A 24,304-nucleotide genomic window follows, 5' to 3' on the forward strand; every position below is an offset into this window, starting at 1 on the left:
ACAGGGTCACACAGCCAAATGGGGGAAGAGTTAAAATTTGCACCCAGGGCCGTCTGGTTCCGAAGCTCAGGCTCACAGCTGTCATCCTCTGCGGGCTTGCCAGCACACGTTATCCGGTTCCATCTTAATAGGAACCAATCGGAGGTTTAATCCGGGTTGGAAGCCTATCTCTCCCTTCTCACCTTTCCCCTGATTGTTCTTAGACAATGAGGCTCTGGCCGCATTTTAAGAAGCCAGCTGTCTGCCCAGCTCCTCATCTGCATCATGGGGTCAGGGCGATGAAGCCAGGCACAAAATAGAAGCTTAAAAAATCACCCACTCATATCAGCAGAGACGGAGTGGAGAGTCTCGACTTCCACCCTCACCAAGCTGTGGTAAGGCACCTCAGCCCCTTTGCGGTGGGGAGGCAGCTAGTGGTGGTGTCAGGAAAGGGGTGGGGGGGGGGGGCCGATGGGGATGGCGGGGGAAGGTTGGGACTTTCATCCCTCTCAGATACTCAGCAAATCAGGCCTCCACTCTGTGGTGTCAGTAGAGATTGGGGAGAGCCTGGTTTTGCACCCCACTTCCAGCAGTGAAGAGGAGGTCCACCCTCTCCCCACTGGGGTGGTGTCAGAGGGGGATTTCTCCACCACCCAGTGGCAAAGAGGCCATCTCCCTACCCTTGGGGTCAGTGAGGTCAGCGGTACACTAATAGTGCACTCATACTGCTACTCTTCCCTGCCCCCAAGATAGAAATCAAGAGAGACAAAACAGATGCAAAGGAGGGTGTTTACTGAACACAAAGTGGTGGGCGAGGAGAAAGGGAGAGAGCTGGACGCACCCAGGGAGCACACGCTAATGAAGAGCGAGGCTCCCTGGCATGCTGCCAGGGTCAGGCTGACACACGGCTCAGTTCTTCACGCAGGCGCAGAGCAGTTTTCTTTGCTTAACGCGTTCCCAGCCCAAAGCTGTGACCCCAGTCATGACCCCAGTGCAGGTGCGGAGCTCTTTGCTTTTCAGGTTCCGGCTGTGGCTTGGTATCTGCCGTGCAAGTGCAGGGCTGAGCTTTTTGCTTTCCAGGAAATCTGTGCAAGCGCTGGCCGGCAGGTGTCAACCAGAGCACGCACAGGGTGGAGCCCTCCGGGGAGTGCCCGAAGAGAACCTTTACATATGTCTAGGAGAGGCTCAAAATAATAAGAGTAATAACAGCAACAATAATAATTGAACAGCATGCTCATTCATTTAAGAGAGGTTCAGCCTGTTCCAATACTGGCTGAGGTAGCTCCAATACTGGTCCCTACCATCGATGGGTCACTGGAGCCTTTATGGGGAGCTGGAACTCACCCACCCCTCCAATGCCAGAGACCCTCACCCCTCAGGGATTAATAAAGGACAAGTGGGAAACCTGGAGAACCATACTCACCTGGCATTAATGAGGCAGGACTCCCTCCCCTTGACCAGTCTTTAAATATGACCCAGAGTCTCCTAACATAATACCCCAAATGTGCAGGTTTCAATAAAAATTACTCATCACGCTCTGGCTGGTGTGGCTCAGTTGGTTGGAGCTCTATCCTGTAAACTGAAAAGGTCGCAGGTTTGATTCCCAGTCAGGGCACATTTTCGGGAAAGCCAGACCAGATTCTGCTGCTCACAGCTGGGTCTCCACTGCCTCCTGGGCGTTTACTGAGTGAGTGATTATTGATGCTAATTGGGAGGGGCCTGATGTCAGTGGGTTTCTCTGGTTCTCGTTCCGGCTCTGTTGCCTGTGTTAGAATAACGTGAAGGGCAGAGCTAATTCCTGCCTGCCTTTCTGACATCTAGGTCTGCCTCTTACCAACAGATTGCTAGGCTGTATAACCCAGTGTTTGCAACACTTTCCTTAGGGCGGCAGCACATTCTCAACCAGGTCCTTTCCCCTAGTGAACAGAAGTGGCCGGCCCACAGTCCTCTCGGCAGGGCCGATGGCCAGGGGACACATCTGGTTTGGAACATTCAGCCCCATCGAGCGCAGCAGGCCAGCCCTGGTGGCATCGTGTGTGTCGTCAGTGCTGGAGCGACTCCCTGGACCCCGTTAGCTGGGCCACAGGAAACTTGAAATAGCTAGGCACGGCTTCCCAGAGGACCATGAGTGCTAGGTAATGCTTTTTCACACTTGGTCCACAAACCCGGACACACGAGATCTCAGGAAAACAAGAATGAGATTTTACTACAAAGCATGAACAAGACAAAAGGGTTCTGGGGAGAAAACGGGGAGAGGGGAGGAGTCAACCTTAAGTGGAGGGTTATAAGTGGAGCCAACCGCTCCACTGAATGGAACCGGCCAAGCACCTCCATTGTCTTGAGGTCTCTGACTGCTGGGCTTGGACGGCAGCCGCACACGCCCCAGCTTCGGGAAGAAGTGCAGGGCAGGGCTGGGAGTGGGGGGGTTGTACCTCTGGGTGCCCAGCTGGCTCCCAGGTGGCAGAGGTCAGGGCTAGACTGTGCTGCACGTGTTAATGGGGCCCAAACTTGATCCAGCCTGGAAGGAAGGACAGGCACACCGGCTGCTCCTGGAGAAAGCTGTTCTTTCACGCCGTGAACATGTGCCTCCTAGACCCCAAGAAAGTGGATTCCCACCTGAAGGAAAGTAGCTTGGTTGATGGTCCAACAGTTTTCTGTCCAAACAGGCCCTGGACAAGGAATGAGGGGGCCCTAATGGCAAGGCTCTTCCTCAGAGACAGAGCAGCAGGGGATGGAGGCCAGGACACACCCCCCACTAAAGGCAGCCTTGCTGGCAGCGGCGCTGGGCCCTCAGGTGGAAGTAAGAGGAGCTCTGCACGTCGTGGGTGAGACTCAGATGGGGGCTGCAGTGCCTCCAAATACACGGTTGTTCTTAGTGCTGGGTCCCCGCTCACCACTGGGGTGTTCTGGCAGGACGGCTGCAGGCATTCAGACTCAGTCTTTTCTCATGGAAGCTGTGGGTGCCGGGAACCCCACTGGTTTCCACTGCAGTGCTGAGGTCTCCAAGGTGCAGCTAAGATCTGGGGCAGTGGCTGTGCTCCCAAAGCCCACAGGTGCTGCTGAAACCCCCAGGCCGAAGTGGGAGGTGCTGGTGCTGCCGAATGTTGAGCAGTCCTGCCATCGATGGCTCACATTGGTCACAGCCCTGTGTGTCCCAGCGGCTGCTAGGGCACCGGCAGAACAAAGGCTGTTTTGGTTTTAGTTTTGTTTTAGACAAAGAGGGAGGGAGGGAGAGAGAAACATCAATGTGAGGGAGAAACAACAATCTGCTGCCTCCCATTCATGCCCCGATCAGGGATCGAACCTGCAGCCTTTTGGCGTTTGGGACAACTCTCCAACCAACCGAGCCACACGGCCAGGGCAAGAGTATTTTTAACACATTCTGAAACTTGGGTAAACAATGTCCCCGGCACGCCTCTGGGCCTCCCTTTGTGATCGGAAAATGCACTTTTGGACCAATCTGTGTGATGCTAGAAAGAACTGCTGACAGTTCTGCCGGTGTTCTTCCTCGCTTCTGTTGAGCGGCAGTGTCATGTCCAGGTCACTGACCTCACTCAGCCTTTCTGATCAGCAAGGGCAAATGGAGAAAGAGCCAACAGGATGCAGCACGCACACCTCTGCGGCCGGCTCCTGAGCTCTGCTCTCTGACAGGTGCTGTGGGTTTAGGCCGTCTCTGTAGAAGACAAGCCCTCTTTAAAGTCCAGGTACGGACTATAAATACAGATACTGTGATGTAGCCATGCAGGACGCAGAGCTGTGTTCTCCCCATTGGTTCTTCCCCTTCCAGACCCAACAGTTACATCTTCTCTGATAAGAACCTACTCTTGCTTGTTCAGCTGTATCTTTTGGAATTTGTCAAAGGTCTGACCGATGCCATGTGTGAAGACTACATGGTGATGAAAGAGTTGGCTCTTCACATGAGGTTAGATCCAGGAAAAAGGCGGCAAGAATTGCACAAGTTCATGGGTACTGGGCAAAAGTAAGTGCTGCTTCTCCACCTTTCATCCCCTCTCCTGAAGTCGGGACATTTGCAGGCCCCTTGGCATCTACCTCAGATTCTTCAGTTAAAAAATGGCAATTGGGAAGATTATATCTGGGGGGCAACTCTATTGTTTGTCATTGCTACCTCAGAGGAGGCCTAGAGAGGGAAGACTCCAGGTGCCTGCTCAAGTGTGAGAACAAAAACAAGGTCAGTTCAGAGTTTTAGGGAGTCTGTCTGTGGCCCCTTCACACTGGGGAGGAGCAGTAAGGGAACTTAGAGTAGAGGGAAACTGTCCTGTGCTTTGCAAATGGTTCATTGCTTTTGTTTATTTTCTTGGGTTGGATCATGTGGAACTATTTTAACTTTCAGAGATAAAAATACACAAAAAGAGCTTCAACGCTGGGATATCAAATTAGAAACCGAATTTTTGTCCTTCTCAGGGAGAATTTTGAAAGAAGTGAGAATTTTCCAAGGAAAAAGAATGGTAGGACAGTGTCACATGATTATGGCGGAGCTGGGTCAGACAAAGAGGCGTGCAAAGAGAAAGGAGCCCAGTCGTGTCTATAACTGGGACGGCCCTCTCTCCTCAGGCTGCTCGTTCTGTCCGAGAGAACAAGCAGAGTTCCCATCAGAATGCCTGGAAAGTGCTTGGTGTATAGTAAACTGGGCATCACACCACTGACAGTCCTGTGGACATCTTCGGGTGGCAAAATGATCTTCTAAGTAGACCCTTAAGGGCCAAGTACCTAGAGTTGAAGTCATCCAGAGTAACCCATGATAGAATCCCAGTGTTATTATACTGTACTTTAAGAAAAAATACCTCATTCAGTCATGATAGAAGTGTAAAATTATAATATTTCAGTGGGAAAAAAGCTCACACTTATAGTGGGAAGCATCTTAGATGATTTTTAAAAATGATTTCTCATACCACAACTTGGAATTCTTTTCCAGTTTGACTCCCATCCACAATCAGTGAAATGGGCGAGAGGAACAAGAAGTGGACCATACTCAGTGTGAAGTCACTGCACCATTGGCTGATCCTCTACACGAAGAGAAATTACAGAGCAGCCCTTTCCTTCATGCAGTCTTCGGAAAGTCACACCTACCATGGGTGTGGCTATGAGAGATGCAGAAACGTAAGTACAGTGGAAATCACTCCTGATTTAAAAGTCCGTTGTCAGCAGTCGGAAGGTGGAATAACAGAAAATATTAAATTGTAGGAATGAGTTGCTTATCAAACCCCCGAGAGTCTTCACACAAAGTAGTCGCATCTACTCCAGGCAACTACTATGCAAACAGGCGTTCGTGGTTCATGGTCTGTGGCCGCTGGGTTACAAGATGAGGAAGACGTGACCATCAGCAACTTGATGCGAGTGGATGGTGTGATGGTAAGAACTAGTTCCCAAATGTGTTTCCAAAAATTGGACTTGTTTTAAAACTAAACTTGCAAACTGAAATGCCTGTCTTGGCATGTGATCTTGTCTTGCATGGTGTCATGCATATAAAATGTTTCTTACATGTTTCACAGCTCACTACCCTTTGAATACAGACAATCTGCTTTTCTAGGCTTGAAGTAAGTGATCCAGTCAAATCCTATGTAACCATGTTTTACCATTTTTATTTTTAGAGAGAGGGGAAGAGAAGGAGAGAAACATCAATGTGTGGCTGCCTCTCGCGTGCCCCACACTGGGGACCCAGCCTGCAAGCCAGGCATTTGCCCTGACTGGGAATCGAACCAGTGACCCTTTGGTTCACAGGCCTGTGCTCAATCCATTGAGCTACACCAGCCAGGGCTCCTCAAGGATGATCTTGAAGAGGATCTTTGTTTCTTAATCGTGAAACCAGGGTAGTTCTCCTATTGTCTTCTCCATAAAGCCTAGACTGTTCTCTCCTTTTAGTTTCGACTCAGAAGCCTTGGAGGCTACTCTGAGGGGTACCTTCTGGGGGCTATACTTATTCTCAAATGAAATGTGTTATGTTTGAAATCCTGTTGTACTTACATTTTGTGTCTTGCCTTCTGTTACTTGATCGACTCCTCCCTTCCTTCTCTGGTGGTACAGCCTTCCACGCTCGGCCAGATCGGGACACGCCCACTGGGAATCGGCAAAGCAGCCCATTTTAGTCCTATTGGGGTCAGAGTTGAGGGGACTTGGTAGTTGTTTGATTCATAACCCATTCTCACAACAGAATTTGTTTTTTGCTCATTTAGCAGGTCTGCCTGAAAAGCTGAAGATTGCCTTTTTAATTATGGGACTTGCTTTTAAAAAGAAGTCCTTTATCTTGTGAATGGGAACTTGTCCCAGTTTTACCCATTTATTCTGCTTGCACTTTTTAGGAAAGTATCTTCTTTTACTCAAGGCAGCCCCTTAAATATTTTTTTAATGTTTATTCATTGATATTTAGAGAGGGAGGGAGGAAGAGGGGGAAAGAGGAAGAAACATTCATTTGTTGTTCCACTTATTTGTGCATTCATTGGTTGATCCTTGTGTGTGCCCTGACTGGGGATCGAACTCACAACCTTGTCATATTGGGACAGTGCTCTAACTAACTGACCTGCCCAGCGATGGCTGGCATTATTATTATAAGACAAACTTTATGACAATTTTTTCCCAGAGCATATACAGACATTTATAAGGACAAGTTTCCATCCTTTGAGGAGATAATTATACACATTTTCCAATTAACAAGCGATCTCCAAAACACATGAAGAAAACTGACAGAAGTGAGAAGAGAAACAAACCCCTCAACAACAATAGCTGGATGCTCTAATACTCGATTTTCGTTATTGGAGAGAATCTGTCACTTCTTGTGATGCTCAGACCAGCCCCATGGGGTGGACAGAGTCGGGGGCCATGATCCATATGTTATGGTGCAGGACACGGAAACTTAGATCCTGTGTCTTGCCCAGAGCTGTAACCACAGAATTAATCTGAATTGGCCTTGTCCTGTTTCTAATGAGATATAAGTTGTTTTTCAGAACTAGCAGAACAGGCCTGCAAATCAAGCAGTGGGGCAGTTAGGCATGCACACTGGAGGAGGAGAAGGAATTGATGCTAGAATTACCTTTCAAGTCTCTGAGACAAAATCTGGCAGGACTACATACGAACACCACCCACCCCAAATTCAAACATGCCGTGCGTGAAGAACCGTGATTCCCAGGCGCCTGTGCACTAAGCTCTCATTATGCTGAAATGATGAACTCTGTAGAACATGCACAACCTCCCCCGCTTCTTCCTTTAAATATAGCTCAAACCCCTCTCTGCAGGAGACAGAGTTTAGCCTTGCTTCCTGTCTCCTTGCTGCCCCACTTAGCAATAGAAACCCTTTTTCAAAAGCCCCTGTTTGAGTACTGGCCTCTGTACATGTTGTGCTTGAGGACCTAGCTCGCCGTCAGTCACAGCGCCGCTGTGCGACGGGTCTGAAGCAGGGGCCGTAGCTGGTGCCCTGGGGACAGAGGTCCCTGAACACCTGGACAGGAGATCATGTCTTGGAGAGATCACGGGCTCTCCTCACTCCCTACATCCTCCTGCCCCAAAGCTGCTGCAGGGAGACAGCAGGTGCCAGGAGCAGATGCCTGGCCCAGGAGAATGGCTCAAATCCTCACCCAACTCCTGCCTCTGCTTCAGCCCTTGGCAGGAGATACAATGCCTTTCCTCCAAAGGAAGACTGCCCCCACCCCACCTTGAAGGACAGGGCATCCAAACCTGTGTCCATGTGCCCCTCACTAACCACTCCCCTGCTCCCACACTTGATTCTATCAGCTGTCTCGCATCGAGACTTCCCATTGGTCAGGTGATCACCCTGAATGACCAGTCATCTGACTCAGAACCCAGCACATTCCAAACCAACTGCCCACGTGACAGTTGCACAAAGCATCAGCTTCGTCTCCAGCTGACCAAACCTGGGCAATGAGCAATTAACATCAGTACCTGGGAAAGGCGTCTGCTGTGCTGGTGCTTTGGTGGCTGCGTGGATGAGGTCTACACGCCCCCAGGGTCTCAGTGACGACTGAACCAAGCAGCCACCACTGAGGCCTGGCTGTGAGTGGGCAGTGGCTGCACTGGCTCTGAGTGTCCAGAGTCCGTTCTCATCGACGCCCAGTCTCTGCTGTGCACACCTCAGTCTAGTGACTGGACCCTGCTGGGGGCAATTCTGAGCACCTTCAGTGGAGTGGGAGGTGGGGGGACATTTGTGCCTCTGCCTGTCGTTTGGGCAGACGCCTGTTTTCATGCTGCTGAGCCACTGCTGGGGATGCCACTTACTCAGATTCTCTTAAATAGGTCTCTTAAACAATTTTCTATTGGCACCTTTGTATGAATCCCTTATGCTATCCTTTTTATATTCTTTTTTAATCTTTCTTTTTTTAAAGATTTTATTTATTTATTTTTAGAGAGGGAAGGGAAGAAGAGAGAGAGAAACATCAATGTGCGGTTGCTGGGGGTCATGGCCTGCAACCCAGGCATGTACCCTGACTGGGAATTGAACCTGCAACACTTTGGTTCGCAGCCCACACTCAATCCACTGAGCTACGCCAGCCAGGGCCCTTTTTATATTCTGAACTGTGATCCCGGACATTGAAAACAGGAAAATCTATTGACACGTTGCAGGCGGAAGGCCATGGGGGCGGGGGGTATTGATTCATCCCCAGGTCGCATTTCTGTTCTCCCTGCTCACCAGCTGCCAGCTGACTCTGAGTTGGGCTTAGGAAAGGGCTGGTAAATTACCCAGCACCCAGGTTGTGTGGGGACATGATTTCGATGAGACAGCACAAAAAGTCAGCACAGCATGGGGACTGAGCATGGGAACTGGTGTCTGGTCACTTGCATCAGATCATCCTGGAAGCCACAAACACCTAGAAAAGTGACTACTTACCCCCTCTGCCCCTAGTTCCCTGTTCTGTGACATGGGGCCCCCTTACTAGCATTATGAGGCTAAATATAACAAAATTCAGACAGATCCTGAAGAAAAGTGTCTGGTTCTTCATAAGTGCTACCTATAGGTTCAAATGTTAAATGTCTGGAAGAATAATCATGAAAGGTAGGGGCTGCCTCCAGAGAGGACTCCTGGGTGGCTCCAGGGCAGAGGAGGGTGGGAAGTTACTTTTCAGTCTGCACATGGGCATGGTGCTTTGTAACAGCTCAGGGGGAGTGTCTGTTATCTTCTCCTGTGAGCTCCACATTGACCCCCGTGGGGCGGGCAGAGGAAGGGCTGTGACCTGTATTTTATGGTTCAGGACACTAGAATTTAGAGGTATTAATTGACTTGCTTAGTAACACAACAAACACTCATGATGAATTAGAAACAGGAATGCATTTGGTTCCCTGGGGAAAGCAACCCCTGAACACGTGAGACCTGAAGATGACGCCTGAACCTTGGACCAAAAAGCTCTTGTCCTCCCTTGAGCACATCCTCCTGCCCCAAGGGTGCCTCCGGGAGATGGCTGATACCAGAGAGGAAGAGAAAGGAACATGCCTCACCCACCTCCTGCCTCTACATCTAAACCCCCAACTCCCAAACTACGCAGCTGCCCCAGACAAGGCCTTCGAAATGATCCCAGCCGTCCAATCTGTTACCCTCCTCCCTCAGCATCCTCATTCCTTCAGAGACTATCGGTTGCTCAAAGGACCACCATGAATGACCAGTCATCTGTTTAACTCCCAACTGACTCGGAACCCAGGACATTCCAAACCAACTGCCCACGTGACAGTTGCACAAAGCATCAGCTTCGTCTCCAACTGACCAAACCTGGGCAATGAGCAGTTAACATCAGTACCTGGGAAAGGCGTCTGCTGGGCTGGTGCCTTGGTGGCTGCGTGGATGAGGTCTACACGCCCCCAGGGTCTTGCTGACTACTGAACTGACCCATATTGCATTGTTCATGGCAATATGAAATTGCCGTGACCACTGAAATTCGGAGATTTTAAGTGACTTGCCCAGAGTCACAACACTGCTGACAGGTGGATCTGTGAGAGGAATGCAGTCAGATTCCTGGGGCCCGAGAGCCCTGGACTTCCCAAGTCCTGTAGATCAAGTCCTGGACCCCTGAACCAAGGGCCACCCTCCCTCCTTTCCCCACATCCTCCTTCCCCAAGGTCGCAGGAGGGAGACAGGTGGTGTCAGAGCCAATGGCAGGGCACGTGCCTTGCCCAGCTTCCACCCATGCGTTTTAACTCCAGACCCAAAAACGATGAAGTTTCCTTGAAGTCCCCTTGAAGAGCCAGGGGGTCCAATCTGTGTCCCTCCTCCCCCACCACCCTCACACATCAGCACCTCAAGGTGCACGTCCTGAGGGTCTGACCAGTGTGTGTGTAGCACCCATGTGGCTGGGAGCCCAGGCCTTTCATGCCACTGTCCACAGGGCAGCTTTCTAATGAATTCATTAGCTTGGCTTCAGTGACGAACCTTGATAAACAGTGAGCACTAATTGATGAGGAAGGCAAGCTGTTGGGCCAGTGCTCGGGTGGACTCAGGGATGGAGCTGGCCTGCCCCGCCGTCTGCTGGCCATGGACATGAAGGACCCTCTGAGCAGCCCGGGCTGAGGCCCAGCTGAGTGCAGGCAGCGGCTGTGAGGGCGCCCCTTCCCTGCTTGCTCCTCCCTCACTGCAGTCCAGCGTCTACGAACTCCTCCTGCCTCCCCAGACTCTGCCGGGGCAGGGGACAGAGACCCTTATCTTCACAGAGGGACCCCTCTGGACTCTCTGAGAATCACCCAGCCCTCCCAAGCCTCTGTCACCAAATGTTTATTCCACCTGCCCAACGGCACTGTCCCTTCTTGCCCCTCTCCCAGGCAGCACGCCGACACCCAGCGATCACCTGCCCTCGAACCCATAGAAATCCCGCCATGGAATCCCAGTTTGTTTCCTTTCTAACTCAGGATTTAGACTGCTGGTGTTTGGTTTCAGATTGTGACATTTACGCTGGGAGGGTCGACCTGTAATTCCCCTTTCCTGTCATGTCTGTGTGAGTGGTACCCAGATCCCCCTGGTCCATGGGAAGCACTGTGGGTATGCCCCTTTGTGTCTGTTCTCTGGAACACCGTGCAGGAGACTGGCAGTGTTTCTGAAATGTTTGGTAGAAATCAGAGGAAGCCACCTGGGCCTGAAGTTGACTTTGGGGAAATTTTTTTTTGCATTTCTTGTTTTTTAATTGATTGTAAAGTACCCAGGTCTTAAGTGTAAAGCTTTATGGCAGGGGTGTCCAACCTTTTCTCTGGGCCACACTGGAAGGAGAGTTGTCTTGAGCTACATGTTAAATACACAAACACTAACAAAAACTGATGATTAAAAAAAAAAGGCCCATTCATAGTTTTCGTGACCACAGATAAGCAAAAAAGTCCTCACATAATAACCCTAATTATTCAGTGGCCCTTTTGATAATCTTCTAAAATCCTCGACCAGGTCCCAAGTTTGTGATCACTAACATAGAAAAATGTACTTATCTTACCCTGGATGGTGTGGCTCAGTGGATTGAGTACCAGCCTGCGAACCGAAAGATCATTGGTTGGATTCCCAGCCAGGGCACATGCCTGGGTTGCAGGTGCAGCCCCCAGTTGGGGGTGTGCAGGAGGCAACTGATCATCTTTCCATACAATGACGTTTCTCTCCCTCTCTTTCTCCCTCCCCTCCCCTTTCTCTAAAATAAATCTTTTTTAAAAAAGAAAAGAAAGCATACATATCTAAGTAATAAAACATCATTGATTTTTTATATATTTTTATTATAAAAGTAAAAGAGGGCAGCCCTGGCTGGTGTGGCTCAGTGGATTGAGTGCCAGCCTGCAAACCAAAAGGTCGCCAGTTCAACTCCCAGTGAGGGAACATGCCTGGGTTGTGGGCCAGGTCCCCAGTGGGGGCCACATGAGAGGCAACCACACATTGATGTTTCTCCCCCTCTCTTTCTCCCTCCCTTTCCTTCTCTCCAAAAAAAAAAAAAATCTTAAAAAAAAACCCTATCTTTAAAACAAAGAGAGAGCAACATAAAACTAGTCAGATGTTTGACAATATATTTGAGAAACTAGCGCATCAATATCTGGTTTGATAGAAGTAGTTGTGATTCTCAGTTCTCAAGGTGCTCATCAGACAGATATTTTGGTTCTAATTTTACTCTGAAAGTGTTTCATTCTTGAAAATAGTTGCTCACAGATGTAGATGCTGCCAAATAGTGATGACATGGATAAGGCGTGATTGCAAAGGAAGGGACATTTGTCTCTGGAAAGATAGGACCCATAAAATTCCAGTAAAGAAGTGTCACAGGTTCGATTCCCAGTCAGGGTACATGCCTGGGTTGCAGGCCATGACCCCCAGCAACCACACATTGATGTTTCTCTCTCTCTATCTCCCTCCCTTCCCTCTCTAAAAATAAATAAATCTTTAAAAAATTCCAGTAAAGAGACACAATCAAATTTGTCTTTAAGTTGAATGTCAGATTGCAGCTCTGTGCATTCCATTTGAAAATTGGCAGGTAACATATTTATATCAACTGAAAATGGAGTCGCAGATATAGCAAAATGCTGATTATTTTCCCAGAAATCTTGAAATATGTTTTCAAATTCCTGTATGACATTGAAAAGCAAGGCTGAATATTTTTCACTGTTCACAGGACTGTGTTTAGCCAATGTGTCAAAATGCATAAAATTGTTTGCCCTAATTTGAGCTTGCCATAACTTCCATTTCATTGGGTTTGGCCGTTATGGTTTGAAACATGGTATCGATAAGTTGGTTTTTACCTTGAAGACACATGTGTAACCCGTTTAAATAAGCGATTAAATCCACTGAAAAAGCTAAACCTGTAAGCCAGTTTTCATTGTGAAGTTCTGGCCCACATTTGTTTTTGGGTACTGTAAATGACTTGATAACATGTCGCAAATCATAAAATCTTTTCAACATTTGGCCTCGACTTAGCCACCCCACTTCCGAAAAGTAAATGGCGTTGCCGCAGTCAGCACACTTTTAAAGAATTCCTGGAACTGGCGGTGATTCAGTCCCTGGACTCTTGTGAAATTCATGGTTTGGATGAGGATTTGCAGGACGTTATCCATTTTTAAGGCTTTTGTGCATAAATTTTCTTGGTGATGTACTGAACAATAATACTTCATCACACATGAGTTTTGGGCAGCAACTGTGTTGTCTTCTATCAATTTTGCAGGTCCTTCTCCCTCCCCTGCCATCGCTGGGGCACCTTCAGCGACATCTGTACCAGATATGTTGACAACGGACAAAGACATTCACTTTAACATACTTTTTGCCGCTTCATATAAATCTCTTGATTTAGTTGTGCCTTTTAATGGCACTAAAGAAGCCTTTTCTTCAGTGGCATTGTATCCGTCATCAATACCTCTAATAAAAATGGCCAGTTGGGCCGCATCTGTAGCATCAGGGCTGCCATCCATCACCAAAGCGTCAAGTTTAAAATTAGCAGCTTTACTTGCCAAACTTCTTTCGACTTTCTAGTTTCTTCAGTTTGCTTGGCCATAGTCCAGGAAGACAACCTAATTTTAGAATGTCCCCCTTTTTTCCAGGGCAAATTATATCTGCCGTGCCTTCTATATTTTGCTTAATAAACTCACCATCAGTAAATGGTTTTGATTTTTTCCATTTAAATATGCTACCACATAACTAACTTTTACAATGGAATCCACCTCAGTTGTAACTTTCTGAAAATATTTTTGCTGAGAAGACACTTTTTTTCAGTTCTGCTATTTTGTCCTCACAACACAATGCTTCCTACGCGTTGACTTTGGCAGTACGTTTTTGCATATGATGCCTTTTCAAATTATCCCCTCTGGAAACTTGCACAAATTTCCTACAAATTAAGCAGAGTGCCTTCCTTTTGCCTTGACAAAAAAGTATCACCTGTCCACTTTGCACTGAACCATCTTCCTTCACCTGTAATCTTTCCTTTTTCTCTCGAGACCTGAGAGAAGCCATACTGGGATTAAAAAATAATAATATATAAGGAAATTTATTTACTTGTATTGTGAAGATTAATTGACAGGAAAACAGGAAGCAAGGTTGGGCCTTCCCACGGCCCCCTCTCGGCTGCCGACGAAGGACACTGGCGGGCCGACTGTGAAGCGGGACAGGCGAGGTGCGAGGTGCTGCCAAGGTGTGGAAGTACCTTTAATGATCAAATGAGAATGCCTACCCGACTTCTAAGTAACATTAAATGCCTAATGTTGCAACAGTAGGTTGAAATACTGTTGGTACATCGCGGCCTTGGTGCGACGAGCACATGCAGCGTGTGGGGTGAGTCCTACTGTCCGCACTCGGAAGAGGACACGCTGGCAGCCGCACACCGACCGCCACGGAGCTGAAGCCACGCTCGCATGCAAATAGTGAGAGCGTACATGTGTTCATTTTATGTGGCATTGCGACACGTAATCACAAAAAAACTCATGATGTTTTAAGTAAATTTACGATTTTGTGTAAAGCTGCATTCACAGCCATCCTGGCTGCATGCGGCCTGAGGGCCGCAGGTTGGACACCCCTGGTTTGTGGTTTCTTATAAACACAAACACACTTTTTGCCAACACCCAGTTCAACATTCAGAATGTCTCCAGGTTACAAAGATAAAATCAGTTACTCCGTGCACATTCCAGGTGCAATGGTGGCACCTAATTCACTCAATATTAGTGTGGCAGCCCCCTCACAGGGGGCGGACGCAGCCAGAGAGCTGGGGAAACTCAAGGAGGGCCTTAGGGGTGACTGTGGAAGTGGAGGCAGGAAAGGAAGCAGAAAAACTCCTCAGAAGCACTTGGACTTGGAGTGAAAAACTACTGCCATGTGAAGTGTGGTTCCCGCAATGATTCACTGATGGCTGCCTTTGTTAAGGGTACATTCTACATTTGTGTTTTATTTTATGTATGTGTTTACAAAATAAACTGGTAGGAGATAAACGTTTAATGTAAAAACCTGCAACATTAACTATAAAACATCTCTCTAAACCTAAATCTCTGCAATGCCACACACAAAATAACCAGCACCAAACTCCCTGACTTGGGAGAGGAGGACCGGGGAGGCCGCTCTTGATTCTTGGCACATTATCCCATTTAAACCCCCTGACACCGTGTGTGTCCCGTCCCTTGGAGGCCCCGGTGGAGGCCTCCGCCGGCTCACAGTGTTCCCAGCTGTCAGGCAGAACCTGCAACATCAGGGCAGGGGGGACATCGCTGGGGGGGCATCGCTGGGGGGGGCATAGAGACAAAGAGGGGCTCCCTGGAGTGGGGACCTTCCTCAGGTCCTAGAAGTGACCTTAGGCCCTGACACCCCAGGGTCAGATGCACAAGGCCCTGGAGTCTTTGGCTGCTCTCCGCTGCAGGAGTTGCTGTCCGCTGAGTGTCTGCAAACACTGCTGAGGGAGCGAGTGAACCTGGGCATCGGCTGGGCAGCCTGCAGGTGGCTGGTTTCCGGGACAGTGGGACTGGTGCAGAGAAAAGAGGGGGCTCTACACTCCAGGAAAAAAAGGCTGAGCCTCCCCCTGAGCTCTGTGAGGAGCGGGTCTGATGATACTAGTGGGGGTGGCAACAACGGCCCCTGCACCCCACACTGGGAGACCCCCACGAGGGTCTCCCAGTCAGTCATGAGCCCGTCACAGTGAAAATGAACAGAGGCTCAGAGCACGTGTCCTTTCCCCTGATGTCCTCACTGTGTGCCTGCACCTTTCAGCATAAAACCCACTATGCGGTGATAATAAAAAAAATGCTTTATGGTTTAATGTATTCCAATGTGGAAAGGTCACAGAAGACAATGCTGTTTAAAATGAAATGAAATCACTTATATTTGTTTTATTTATGTACAGATTGGTTGAGATGTGTGTGCGGGTGATTTACCTAGGACTTAAAAAAAAGTTAAAAATTGTTATGTTAGCGAAGCCTGACCTGGGTCAGGTGCGGACTGCTGGTACACCTGCCACAGGGGTGGCTCGCTCGGCTCCGGGACGTGGCTGAGAGGTGGCAGCGTTGTCACAACAGGCCAGGGCGGCCCTCCCTGCTTCTCCCTCCCTGGACCCCCTTCAGCCCTGGGCTGTATCACTTAAACTCAAATACACTTCTAATATTTTGGTGTCCGTCCTTTTAGCCCTCGAGCTGTGCCGGGGCCCATTCCCCATGAGCTGGGCCACGGGCCCTGCACGCAGTTAGGTCTGGCTTCCCACACGGCCAAGTGGACTAGTCAGCGCTCCTGTGCACTTGGCCTCCAGACACAGGCACGGGCACGGGAGATGTACGCAGAGAAACGAGAACAAGGCTTTATTACGACTTACAAAGAAGACAAAATTGGATTCAGGGCAGGACATGAGGAGAGGGGGGGCGTGGTCGGTGGGAGGCAGGAGGGGCTGTCCCACCGGCTCCAGGACTGTGGGGAAGGCGGGGAAGCCGGCTAAGAGCCCCTGTCTACTGTCTCGAGGCTGTGGACCCTGTGATGGGACACCAGCCTTGAAGCACCCAGCTCCGGGGCAAACCGCAGGGCAGGGCTGGGGCTGTGATGCTACACTTCCGGGTGCCCGGTTTGCTCCCAGATCTCAGCAATCAAGGCTAGACTTGTACTGCACATCTCAACACCATCCAGCCTGGGAGGAAGGTGGGCAGGGCTACTTCTGGAGAAAGCTGTTTTTTCAGGCCAGCATTTGCCGCCTGGACTTGGAAGAAAACGACTTGGTTGGTAGCTAAACGGTTTTGCAATCAGTCTACCCCTGGACAGGCGATGTGCGGGCCCTAACAGCCAGGACCTTCCTTGCTGTGCTCACGGTGGAGGCAGGGTGGCTGGGGGTGGAGGCCAGAAGGGTCACGCCGCTAGAGGCAGCCTTGCCGGTAGTGGTGCTGGGCCCTCAGCAAGCACCGAGGAAGGAGGCTCTTCTTGTGTGTACCTCTGAGGATGGAACTTTAGACAGGGATGGCAGTGCCTCCAAACACAGGGTGGTTCTTATTGTTGGGGCTCATGATCACCACAGGGGTGCTCTGGTGAGGGCAGCCACAGAGAGCTTTGGCCCAGGCTTCCCCCAGGGTGGCAAGTGGGCCCCTCAAGGGCGCCGGGGGGGGGGGGGCCCGCTCATTTCTGTAGTCAAGCTGAGCACTGCAAAGGCGCAGCTCAGATCTGGGGTAGCTGCTCTGCTCCCAGGGCCCACAGGTGCTGCCCACACCTCCAACCTGAAGTGGGTGGAGCTTGTATTGCCCAAGTCTGTGTGGCGCTACTGACATTTGGTCCCAGCACTGGTCAGAGCACTGGGATTGTGGGTGGCAGAAGGGACTATAGCTGAGTTGGCAAGCAAAAGCTGGCCGGGTGCTGGCGTGGGTACCCAAGGTGGAAGTTGTGGGTAATGAGCCTCCAAGAGTTGCTTGTTTGTTGTTGCCCAAGGCTGGCTGATTTAGGGCAGAGGACCGGGCCTGGGCTGGGGCTGGGGCTGGGGCTGCTTGTTTTCCTCCCTGGAGAGAGCTGTCAAAAGTGCTGGCTCGGGACTGCTGCCCACCAGGGGCCCCAGTGTCGGACTGTCGGGGGGCTCCAGGGTTCACGGGAAGTTTCAAAATTGGGGTGGAGCTGCTGAGACGCAGTGCAGAAAGGCTGGTGGCCTCTGTGACAAACACTGAGCAATTACTCAAAGGTGCCTGAAGGGCCCGTGCAGGTGGGAAGCTTCCACTAGAGCTTAGGGGGAGCCCCTGCGAGGAGAGCTGGGCAGGCGGGAGAGCATCCATTAGAGAGACCTCACTGTCAGAGATGGGCTGTGGGAGCAAGCCTGAGGAGGCTTGGAGTCGGTGCAGGCTGCAGAAGAAATTGGCAGGCTGGTGGAGGAAGGGGCACTAGGAACAGAGCCAGGGGTGGGGTTTGGGAGGAGACAAGCGTATCTACGGATGGGGTGGGGAACTCCATTCTGGAGGTGCTGGGAGCAGTGGGGAAGGTAGAACTGACACTGGCACCTTGTGTCTCGATGGAAGGGCCTCCTTCCCCACCAGCCCTGTTCAGAGGGGGCCCCCGGGTGGGCTTCAGTGTGATGTGGGGAGGGATGTCCAGCTGCTGGAGTGGGGCAGAGAGCAGCTGGGCTTCTATTTCACTGCCCATGCCTGGCGTCAGGAAGGGAGTGTGGGCAGAGGGGTTTGGGTCCCACCCCCTGCAGACAAGTCAGCCCTGCCTGAGAGCTGGGAGGAAGCAAGGAGACTGGGCCTGGGGGCTCTGACAGGGAGGAGAGGGGTCAGGTGGGTTGTGCTTCCTGGGAGACAAAGGATGCACAGAGGTGTCCCCTCCAGCCAATTCCAGGAGGGGTGCTGGGCCTGCAGGGTCCTGCTTCCTCTTTTCTTTCACCGGCTGTGGATTCACACTGGGGCTGGAGGGACAGGTGGGGCAGGAGCAGTCCTCACAGCAGGCAGAGGGAGAGCACGAAGGCTCTGGAGCACCACAGCCCGAGGTGGCCTCCGTCTCACCCCGCAAAGCACTGTTGATGCGTTGGAACACTGCTTTCTTCGGCGTGTCTTGGACAGCGACTGGGAAAACCAGCTCAGGAGGCACTGGCAGCCTCAGAGGTTTCCCTCGCCTGCGTGGCAGTAGAGGAACTGTATGTCTCAGGCCCAAAACTGTCAGAGGCAGATGAGCATTTCCTCTCGGATCCTTTCTGCCCACTGGTTGCATCTTCGTCCTTTTCATGCTGGCTACTCCTTTGAGAAAGCTGAGGAAGGAGCCCTCCTGGCCCTCTGTCTTTGAGAACCTCTGAGGCAATCTGGCGTATCAAGTGGCGGGACCCCTCCTCCTCTGCACTGGCTGGAAACCTCAGGCGAAGCTGTAGGAGCTGGTGATGGCATTTCTTTAGCGACAGGAACTTGTCACGGAGACCTGGGATTTCTTGTTGCTTGCACCTTCTGGGCTCTGCGTGCAGAAGAGTCTCTGCAGAGGCCCAGGCCTAAGCGTGAAGAAATAGAGGCCTCTCTGGATTCCCAAAGGCCTAAATGCAGATCGGGCATCCCAGAGCAATCAGGGCCTCTTCCCTGTGCAGCCTGCAAACCCTGTGCAATTTCAGTTTTCTCTGAAACTGCAGGGTCTTCCTCCTGCTTGGCCGTCTCTTTCCCTATCTCCAAGGGCTCTCAGGACAGTCTCTTTTGTGCAGGTGTCTGGGAGATATCTGGGTGTCAAGAGCAGCGTGGGGGTGAGTGCCTGCTCCTGTGCCACACACAGAGAGTGCCTTTGCCCATTGCAGACATCTTTGAGTTGGGAGAAGAGAGCATCTTTTTCCTTTGACACCTACAGATTGAGGTAGTAAGGGTCCCCAGGAAAAAGCACAGGGTCTGTGGAATCCTGGAACACAATCTCAGAAAGGCTGTGACACAGCATGGAGGCTAACTCAGTGGACGCTTGCAGGATGGGCCGCAAGTAGATGCCAGCTTAAGGACAGCTGGGTGTGTGGACCAATGGGGAACTGGGTGAGCAGTAAGCGCGGTGCTGGCCTCGCATCCCAGGCCCTACCCAGGCCTGAAGGTAGAAGGCAGGGACAGAGCCTGCCCAGGTAACTGCCCACTGGGCGCTTGGGTGACATCTGTGCTCAGGCAGCAAGCTCCCATTGAGCCCCTTCAGCTGCTAACAGTGCAGAAAGCCAAGAGCTCACTGTTGAGCCTGCTGCCGGGATACACTTGGAATGTGCCCGCGAACAATGGGCATCAGTGCTGGAAGCTAGAGGAGTCGGCACCCGTGAGGACTCTGGGGGAGGGGCACACAGAGGGCACGTGCAGAGGAGGCCCGAGGACCCAGAGCCAGCAAAGGTGTAGATCCACCCCAGCCCAAACGGCTTGAGGGCCACGGACATGTTGGCAGAGGCCTCTGCTTCCCCGGGAGGCCCCGCAGCTCCAGCAGAAGTAACTGCAGCATGAAAGTGGGGAGCAGTTACGTGAAGCTGAGGAGGAAGCCCCAGGAGCAGGGGCACTGGCCCAGCCGCCTACACACATGGCAGCTTTAGCATCAGCACCTGTGACCCCCCTGCCCTCTCCCCTGGGGACACGGGAGGGGAGAAGCGGGAGAGCCACTAACGTCAAGAGTGCCCAGGCCACTCAGATCCTGCTTGGGTGACACCCGAAGGTCGGGGGGGAACACTTAGCACAAGACCCTACGACTCCACTTCTGGCAATCACCCAAGGGAAATAAAAGTTCCGTCCTCACAAAAACCTGTATGTGGGTCTTTGAGCCATTTTGTCCACAACTACTAGACAGAGGGCTTGAAGTTGTCCAACTTGTCTTGAGGGAATTCGTCATTATTTTTCAGTTGCTCTGGGAAGAACACTAAGTATACGAATTATTTCACTGTGGGATTAGAGTTAATATCTGATCAGTTAAGTGAAATGTAGGAGCCTCACTGATAATAAAGGTTGTTTGAATTTGGGCAACTGTCCCCCACTGAAACTGTGGAATACTTTTTTTCCCCTTCGAACCACCCGTATATTACACAGTGGAAGAGGACAAAAGCGGCCGTCACCTCAACCCAGGTCCTCGCCATTTGTCGCTCTTCCTTTGCAGTCCCCAGCCCCCCCGTGCCGTAAAGTCAGGGGTTGCCTTAGCGGGAGTTTCCCTGAAAGAAGAGGGTGAGACAAGGGCTTGCCCGAGGGTGGTCCTAAGGAACAGGTGTGGGTGATTGACAAGAAGGAAACATTCCAAGGAGTACCATTAAATAGATCACTGCTGTGTGCAGTGGGGCTGATCCCACTGGGGACCCTCTGAGGAGCAGTGTACAAGGCGCCCCTCTTGAGAAGTGGGAGAGGGGAACACGCATTCACTGGCTCCTGTCTCTCCATTGGTCAAGGGTTGCTCTTTGGGGCGTTAGCTCCCCGGAACGTCCCTGCTGGCCCGTGTAAGCAAAGGCTGAACGGGGAGGCCCTGCGGCTCCAGCAGAAGTAACTGCAGCATGAAAGCGGGGAGCAGTTACGTGAAGCTGAGGAGGAAGCCCCGAGAGCAGGGGCGCTGGCCCAGCCGCCTACACACACGTGGCAGCTTTAGCATCAGCACCTGTGACCCTCCTGCCCTCTCCCCTGGGGACACGGGAGGGGAGAAGCGGGAGAGCCACTAACGTCAAGAGTGCCCAGGCCACTCAGATCCTGCTTGAGTGACACCCGAAGGTTGGGGGGCACACTTAGCACAAGACCCTACGACTCCACTTCTGGCAATCACCCAAGGGAAATAAAAGTTCCATCCTCACAAAAACCTGTATGTGGGTCTTTGAGAGCTATTTTATCCGCACCCAGCCAGTTCAGCTGGACAGACAAGTCCAATCACTATGAGCCATTTGCTAAGGTGGGAGGCCTGGTCTGCAGGGGTTCTGCCCTGCGCCCCCCTCAGAGCAGGCCAGCTTGCAGCCACGGACCTCCCGCTTCCCCCTCTCCCGCACCCTCTGCTCACCCTCCGTGTGAAGCACCCACTCACGGATGTTTCTTATGGGGAGGCAGAGATTACCCTGGTGGAGAGCAGGGCTGTTTTCACTGCCATGTGAAGCGAGATTATCCAAGAAAATGTAAAACAGCGCTCTCAGATTTTTCCCATCCCGCTATGTACACCCCTCCACGATGCTGACTTGCGGTTCCTTCCATCAAGAGCTGGAGCCTGTTCTTCCATCACCTGAAGCAGGCAAGGCACGGGACTCGCTTGGACCGAGGAGGCATTAGCAAACAGGATGCAAGCAAAGGCTTAAAAAGGGTGGACCTACTGGGACTTGTCCTTTCTCCTGCTACTTTTAGAGCCCAGTAACCATGCGAACAAGCTCAGACCAGCCTGTTGGGTAACGAGAAAGACATGACTAAGGCATTTGATTTTCCAACTGATATTGAGCCAATTGCCAGACGTGTGCGTGGAGGTGCCGTAGACCCCCAGCTTCAGGCGAGCCAGCCCAGACCAGAAAACGTTCTCAGCCAATTCCCAGAACCAGCAGCAAGTAAACGGGTGCTTGGGGAAGGCTTGTTATGTTGTAAACTAACTGATCCAGCCCATGGCATCTTTTGCATTCCTGGATCCAAGCCGTGCCTGATGTTAGCGCCCCATGGGCTCTTCTCGGTCATTACATTCTTTTCATTTTTGCTTAAACTAATTTGAATTGGGTCTCTGTCAACAGAGAGGGTCCTCGGTGATCCAAGATTGAATAGACTGTGCAAACAATAAACAGGATAAATAAATAAAATTATAGTAGATCATACGGCAATAAGTTCTAAGCAGAAAAATGAAGCAAGGAGAGAAGTGCCATATGTGTGTAGGGGTGTGCGTGGGGGTGGGGTGTGCCTGTGTGTGTGTGTAGGTGTTCGGTCTCAAACAAGGTGGTTAGAAATAGCCTGAAAAGGAAACGTGCATGAAGATGAAGGAGGCAGAGAGTGAGCCCGCGTGTGTGGCAGAAGGAAGGAGAGTGGAGGTCCGTGGCAACGGTGTGCCCGGGGCGGAGGGCGTTGGAGAACACCAGCATAGCTGGGGCGGAGTGACCGTGGGGAGGAGAGGAGGAGGCGATGAGGTCTGAGTGGTAAAGGGTGGGGTGCTCCTGGTGTAAGACCTTTACTAAGACTTCGACTTTGACTCTGAACGACATGGGGAATCACTGGGGAGTTTGGAGCAGAGGACGGACATGGTCCAACTTTCGTTTTAACAGGGTCACTCTGGCTGCAGGGAAAGACTGCCTTAAAAGCAGAGGGTGCGGGAGAAGGGGGAGCAGGAGGTCCGTGGCTGCAAGCTGGCCTTATCTGAGGGGGGCGCAGGGCAGAACCCCTGCAGACCAGGCCTCCCATCTTTGCAAATGGCTCATAGTGATAGGATTTGTCTGTCCAGCTGAACCGGCTAGAACAGACCGTTGTCCTTGATAAACCCCATCCCTGTCACCTTCCGACCCTGGTACATGTTGAGACCAAGTGCCCCAGATGTGTTTGCTCAGATGAATGTAGCCGCCCTTCCAGGTCTGCTGGACAGGAGAATGTACCACACCTGCAGATATTAACCCGCCCTCCTTCTAACTCCGTGGCTCAGCCCTTGAAGACTTGAAGGCACCAGTGGCTGAGGGAGACCCCAGGGCCCCCATTAGAAGGCAGCAGTAGACAGGAAGCCAGATGGGCACCACAATGCAAATGTCCCGGGAGGTTGGGGTGAGGGTCTGCACTTCCTTCCCAAGGTCACTGCTCAGTGATGGTTTGAAGGCCCAAGACCACCATGACACCCTCTCCACAAGGAGTCTCGCAATGTGTGACGGCATGGGGACTGGGAAAGCTGGAGGAGGGAGGTGTTATAACCACCTGCAGGTGGGGGGGGGCAGAGTGCTCAGGGTGGGGTTCCAGAACAGGAGACATTTGGGGACCAGGATAGGGTTCAGTCAGAGGGGGCAAAGACAAGAGGAAAACCCAGCTCTTTGGGAGCCCCCCTGCTCTTCAGAGAGGCTCCGGTGGCGGGGGGGGGGGGCGGGTAACATTGAGAGATTCCTTGTACAAGCGTGAAAGTCAAGAGCCAGGAGCTGAGGTGTCATGGAATGCAGACAGGGCGGGGTCGGCAGAAACCGCAGGGCAGGAATAAGCTCACAGGTATGTCCTTGGCCCAGTGCCAGTAAGGGGCAAGCTCCTCGCCAAACAACAGTGCCCTGTTTTGCCTCGTCTCCAAGCTGCCAGCCTTGAAAGGAACCTGCTCTGAAACGGCCCCAGCCGAGGAGCCCTGCAGATCTGTCAGCTGTCATGGAAACCGGCTTTACAGCGCCCGGGGGTGCTGTCCCACGCACCACCTCACCTGCACCATGATTCTCGAACTTCACCCCACGGTCATTCTGTTGCACATGGTCCTGGACACACTTTGAGAAACACTGATGCAGGTTCTCACAACAATCCTATGAGATGGGTTGGTTGCTACTGCCCCCATTTTTCTGGTAGGAAGACTGAGGCTTGAGAACATCCAGGGTCTCGGTTCATAAGAAGTAGCCTCCGGCCTTTCTGACAGCAGGAACTAGGGAGGTGTGGGTAGAAGAGTGGGATGAGCCAGCACCCTTTCCACCCTGCTTTATCTGCCCAGACACCCCCTTCCTTCCAGACCCACCCTGTCCCAGATGGTTTCCTTTCAAATTGGCCAACTGCTAGTTCTCCAGGTTCCTGGCTTCACCGAAATTTTCTTGTTAGTGAAGCATCCCAGAGAGCTTAATTCCTAAGGAGGACACAGGCCAGTAGGTGGACCTGAAGGTCACTTGAGCAGGGCCACCGTGGAACTTTTGAGGGCCCTTCCTTCATAAAAGATTTTTAAAATTATACCTTACAACCGTATTGATATTAAAATGAGGATATTAATACTATATATTGAAATATTTTCTTTGACCTAAGAGTTCATTTGTTTCTTTTGGCAGTAGAACATCTTTCTGGGGCTCTATGGCGGCAGATGAGTGGC

The 24,304-nt window shown here is 51.4% G+C and overlaps 1 pseudogene; it reads left to right on the forward strand.

Moving 5' to 3' along the window:
- The first annotated feature begins 2,710 nt into the window (after positions 1-2,710).
- Positions 2,711-5,588, forward strand: LOC123806577 (annotated as a pseudogene).
- The last annotated feature ends 18,716 nt before the right edge of the window (positions 5,589-24,304 follow it).

This window comes from Phyllostomus hastatus, unplaced genomic scaffold, assembly GCF_019186645.2.
Source record: "Phyllostomus hastatus isolate PE091 unplaced genomic scaffold, TTU_PhHast_1.1 phas_scaffold_387, whole genome shotgun sequence".
In the NCBI taxonomy this organism is placed as follows: domain Eukaryota; kingdom Metazoa; phylum Chordata; class Mammalia; order Chiroptera; family Phyllostomidae; genus Phyllostomus; species Phyllostomus hastatus.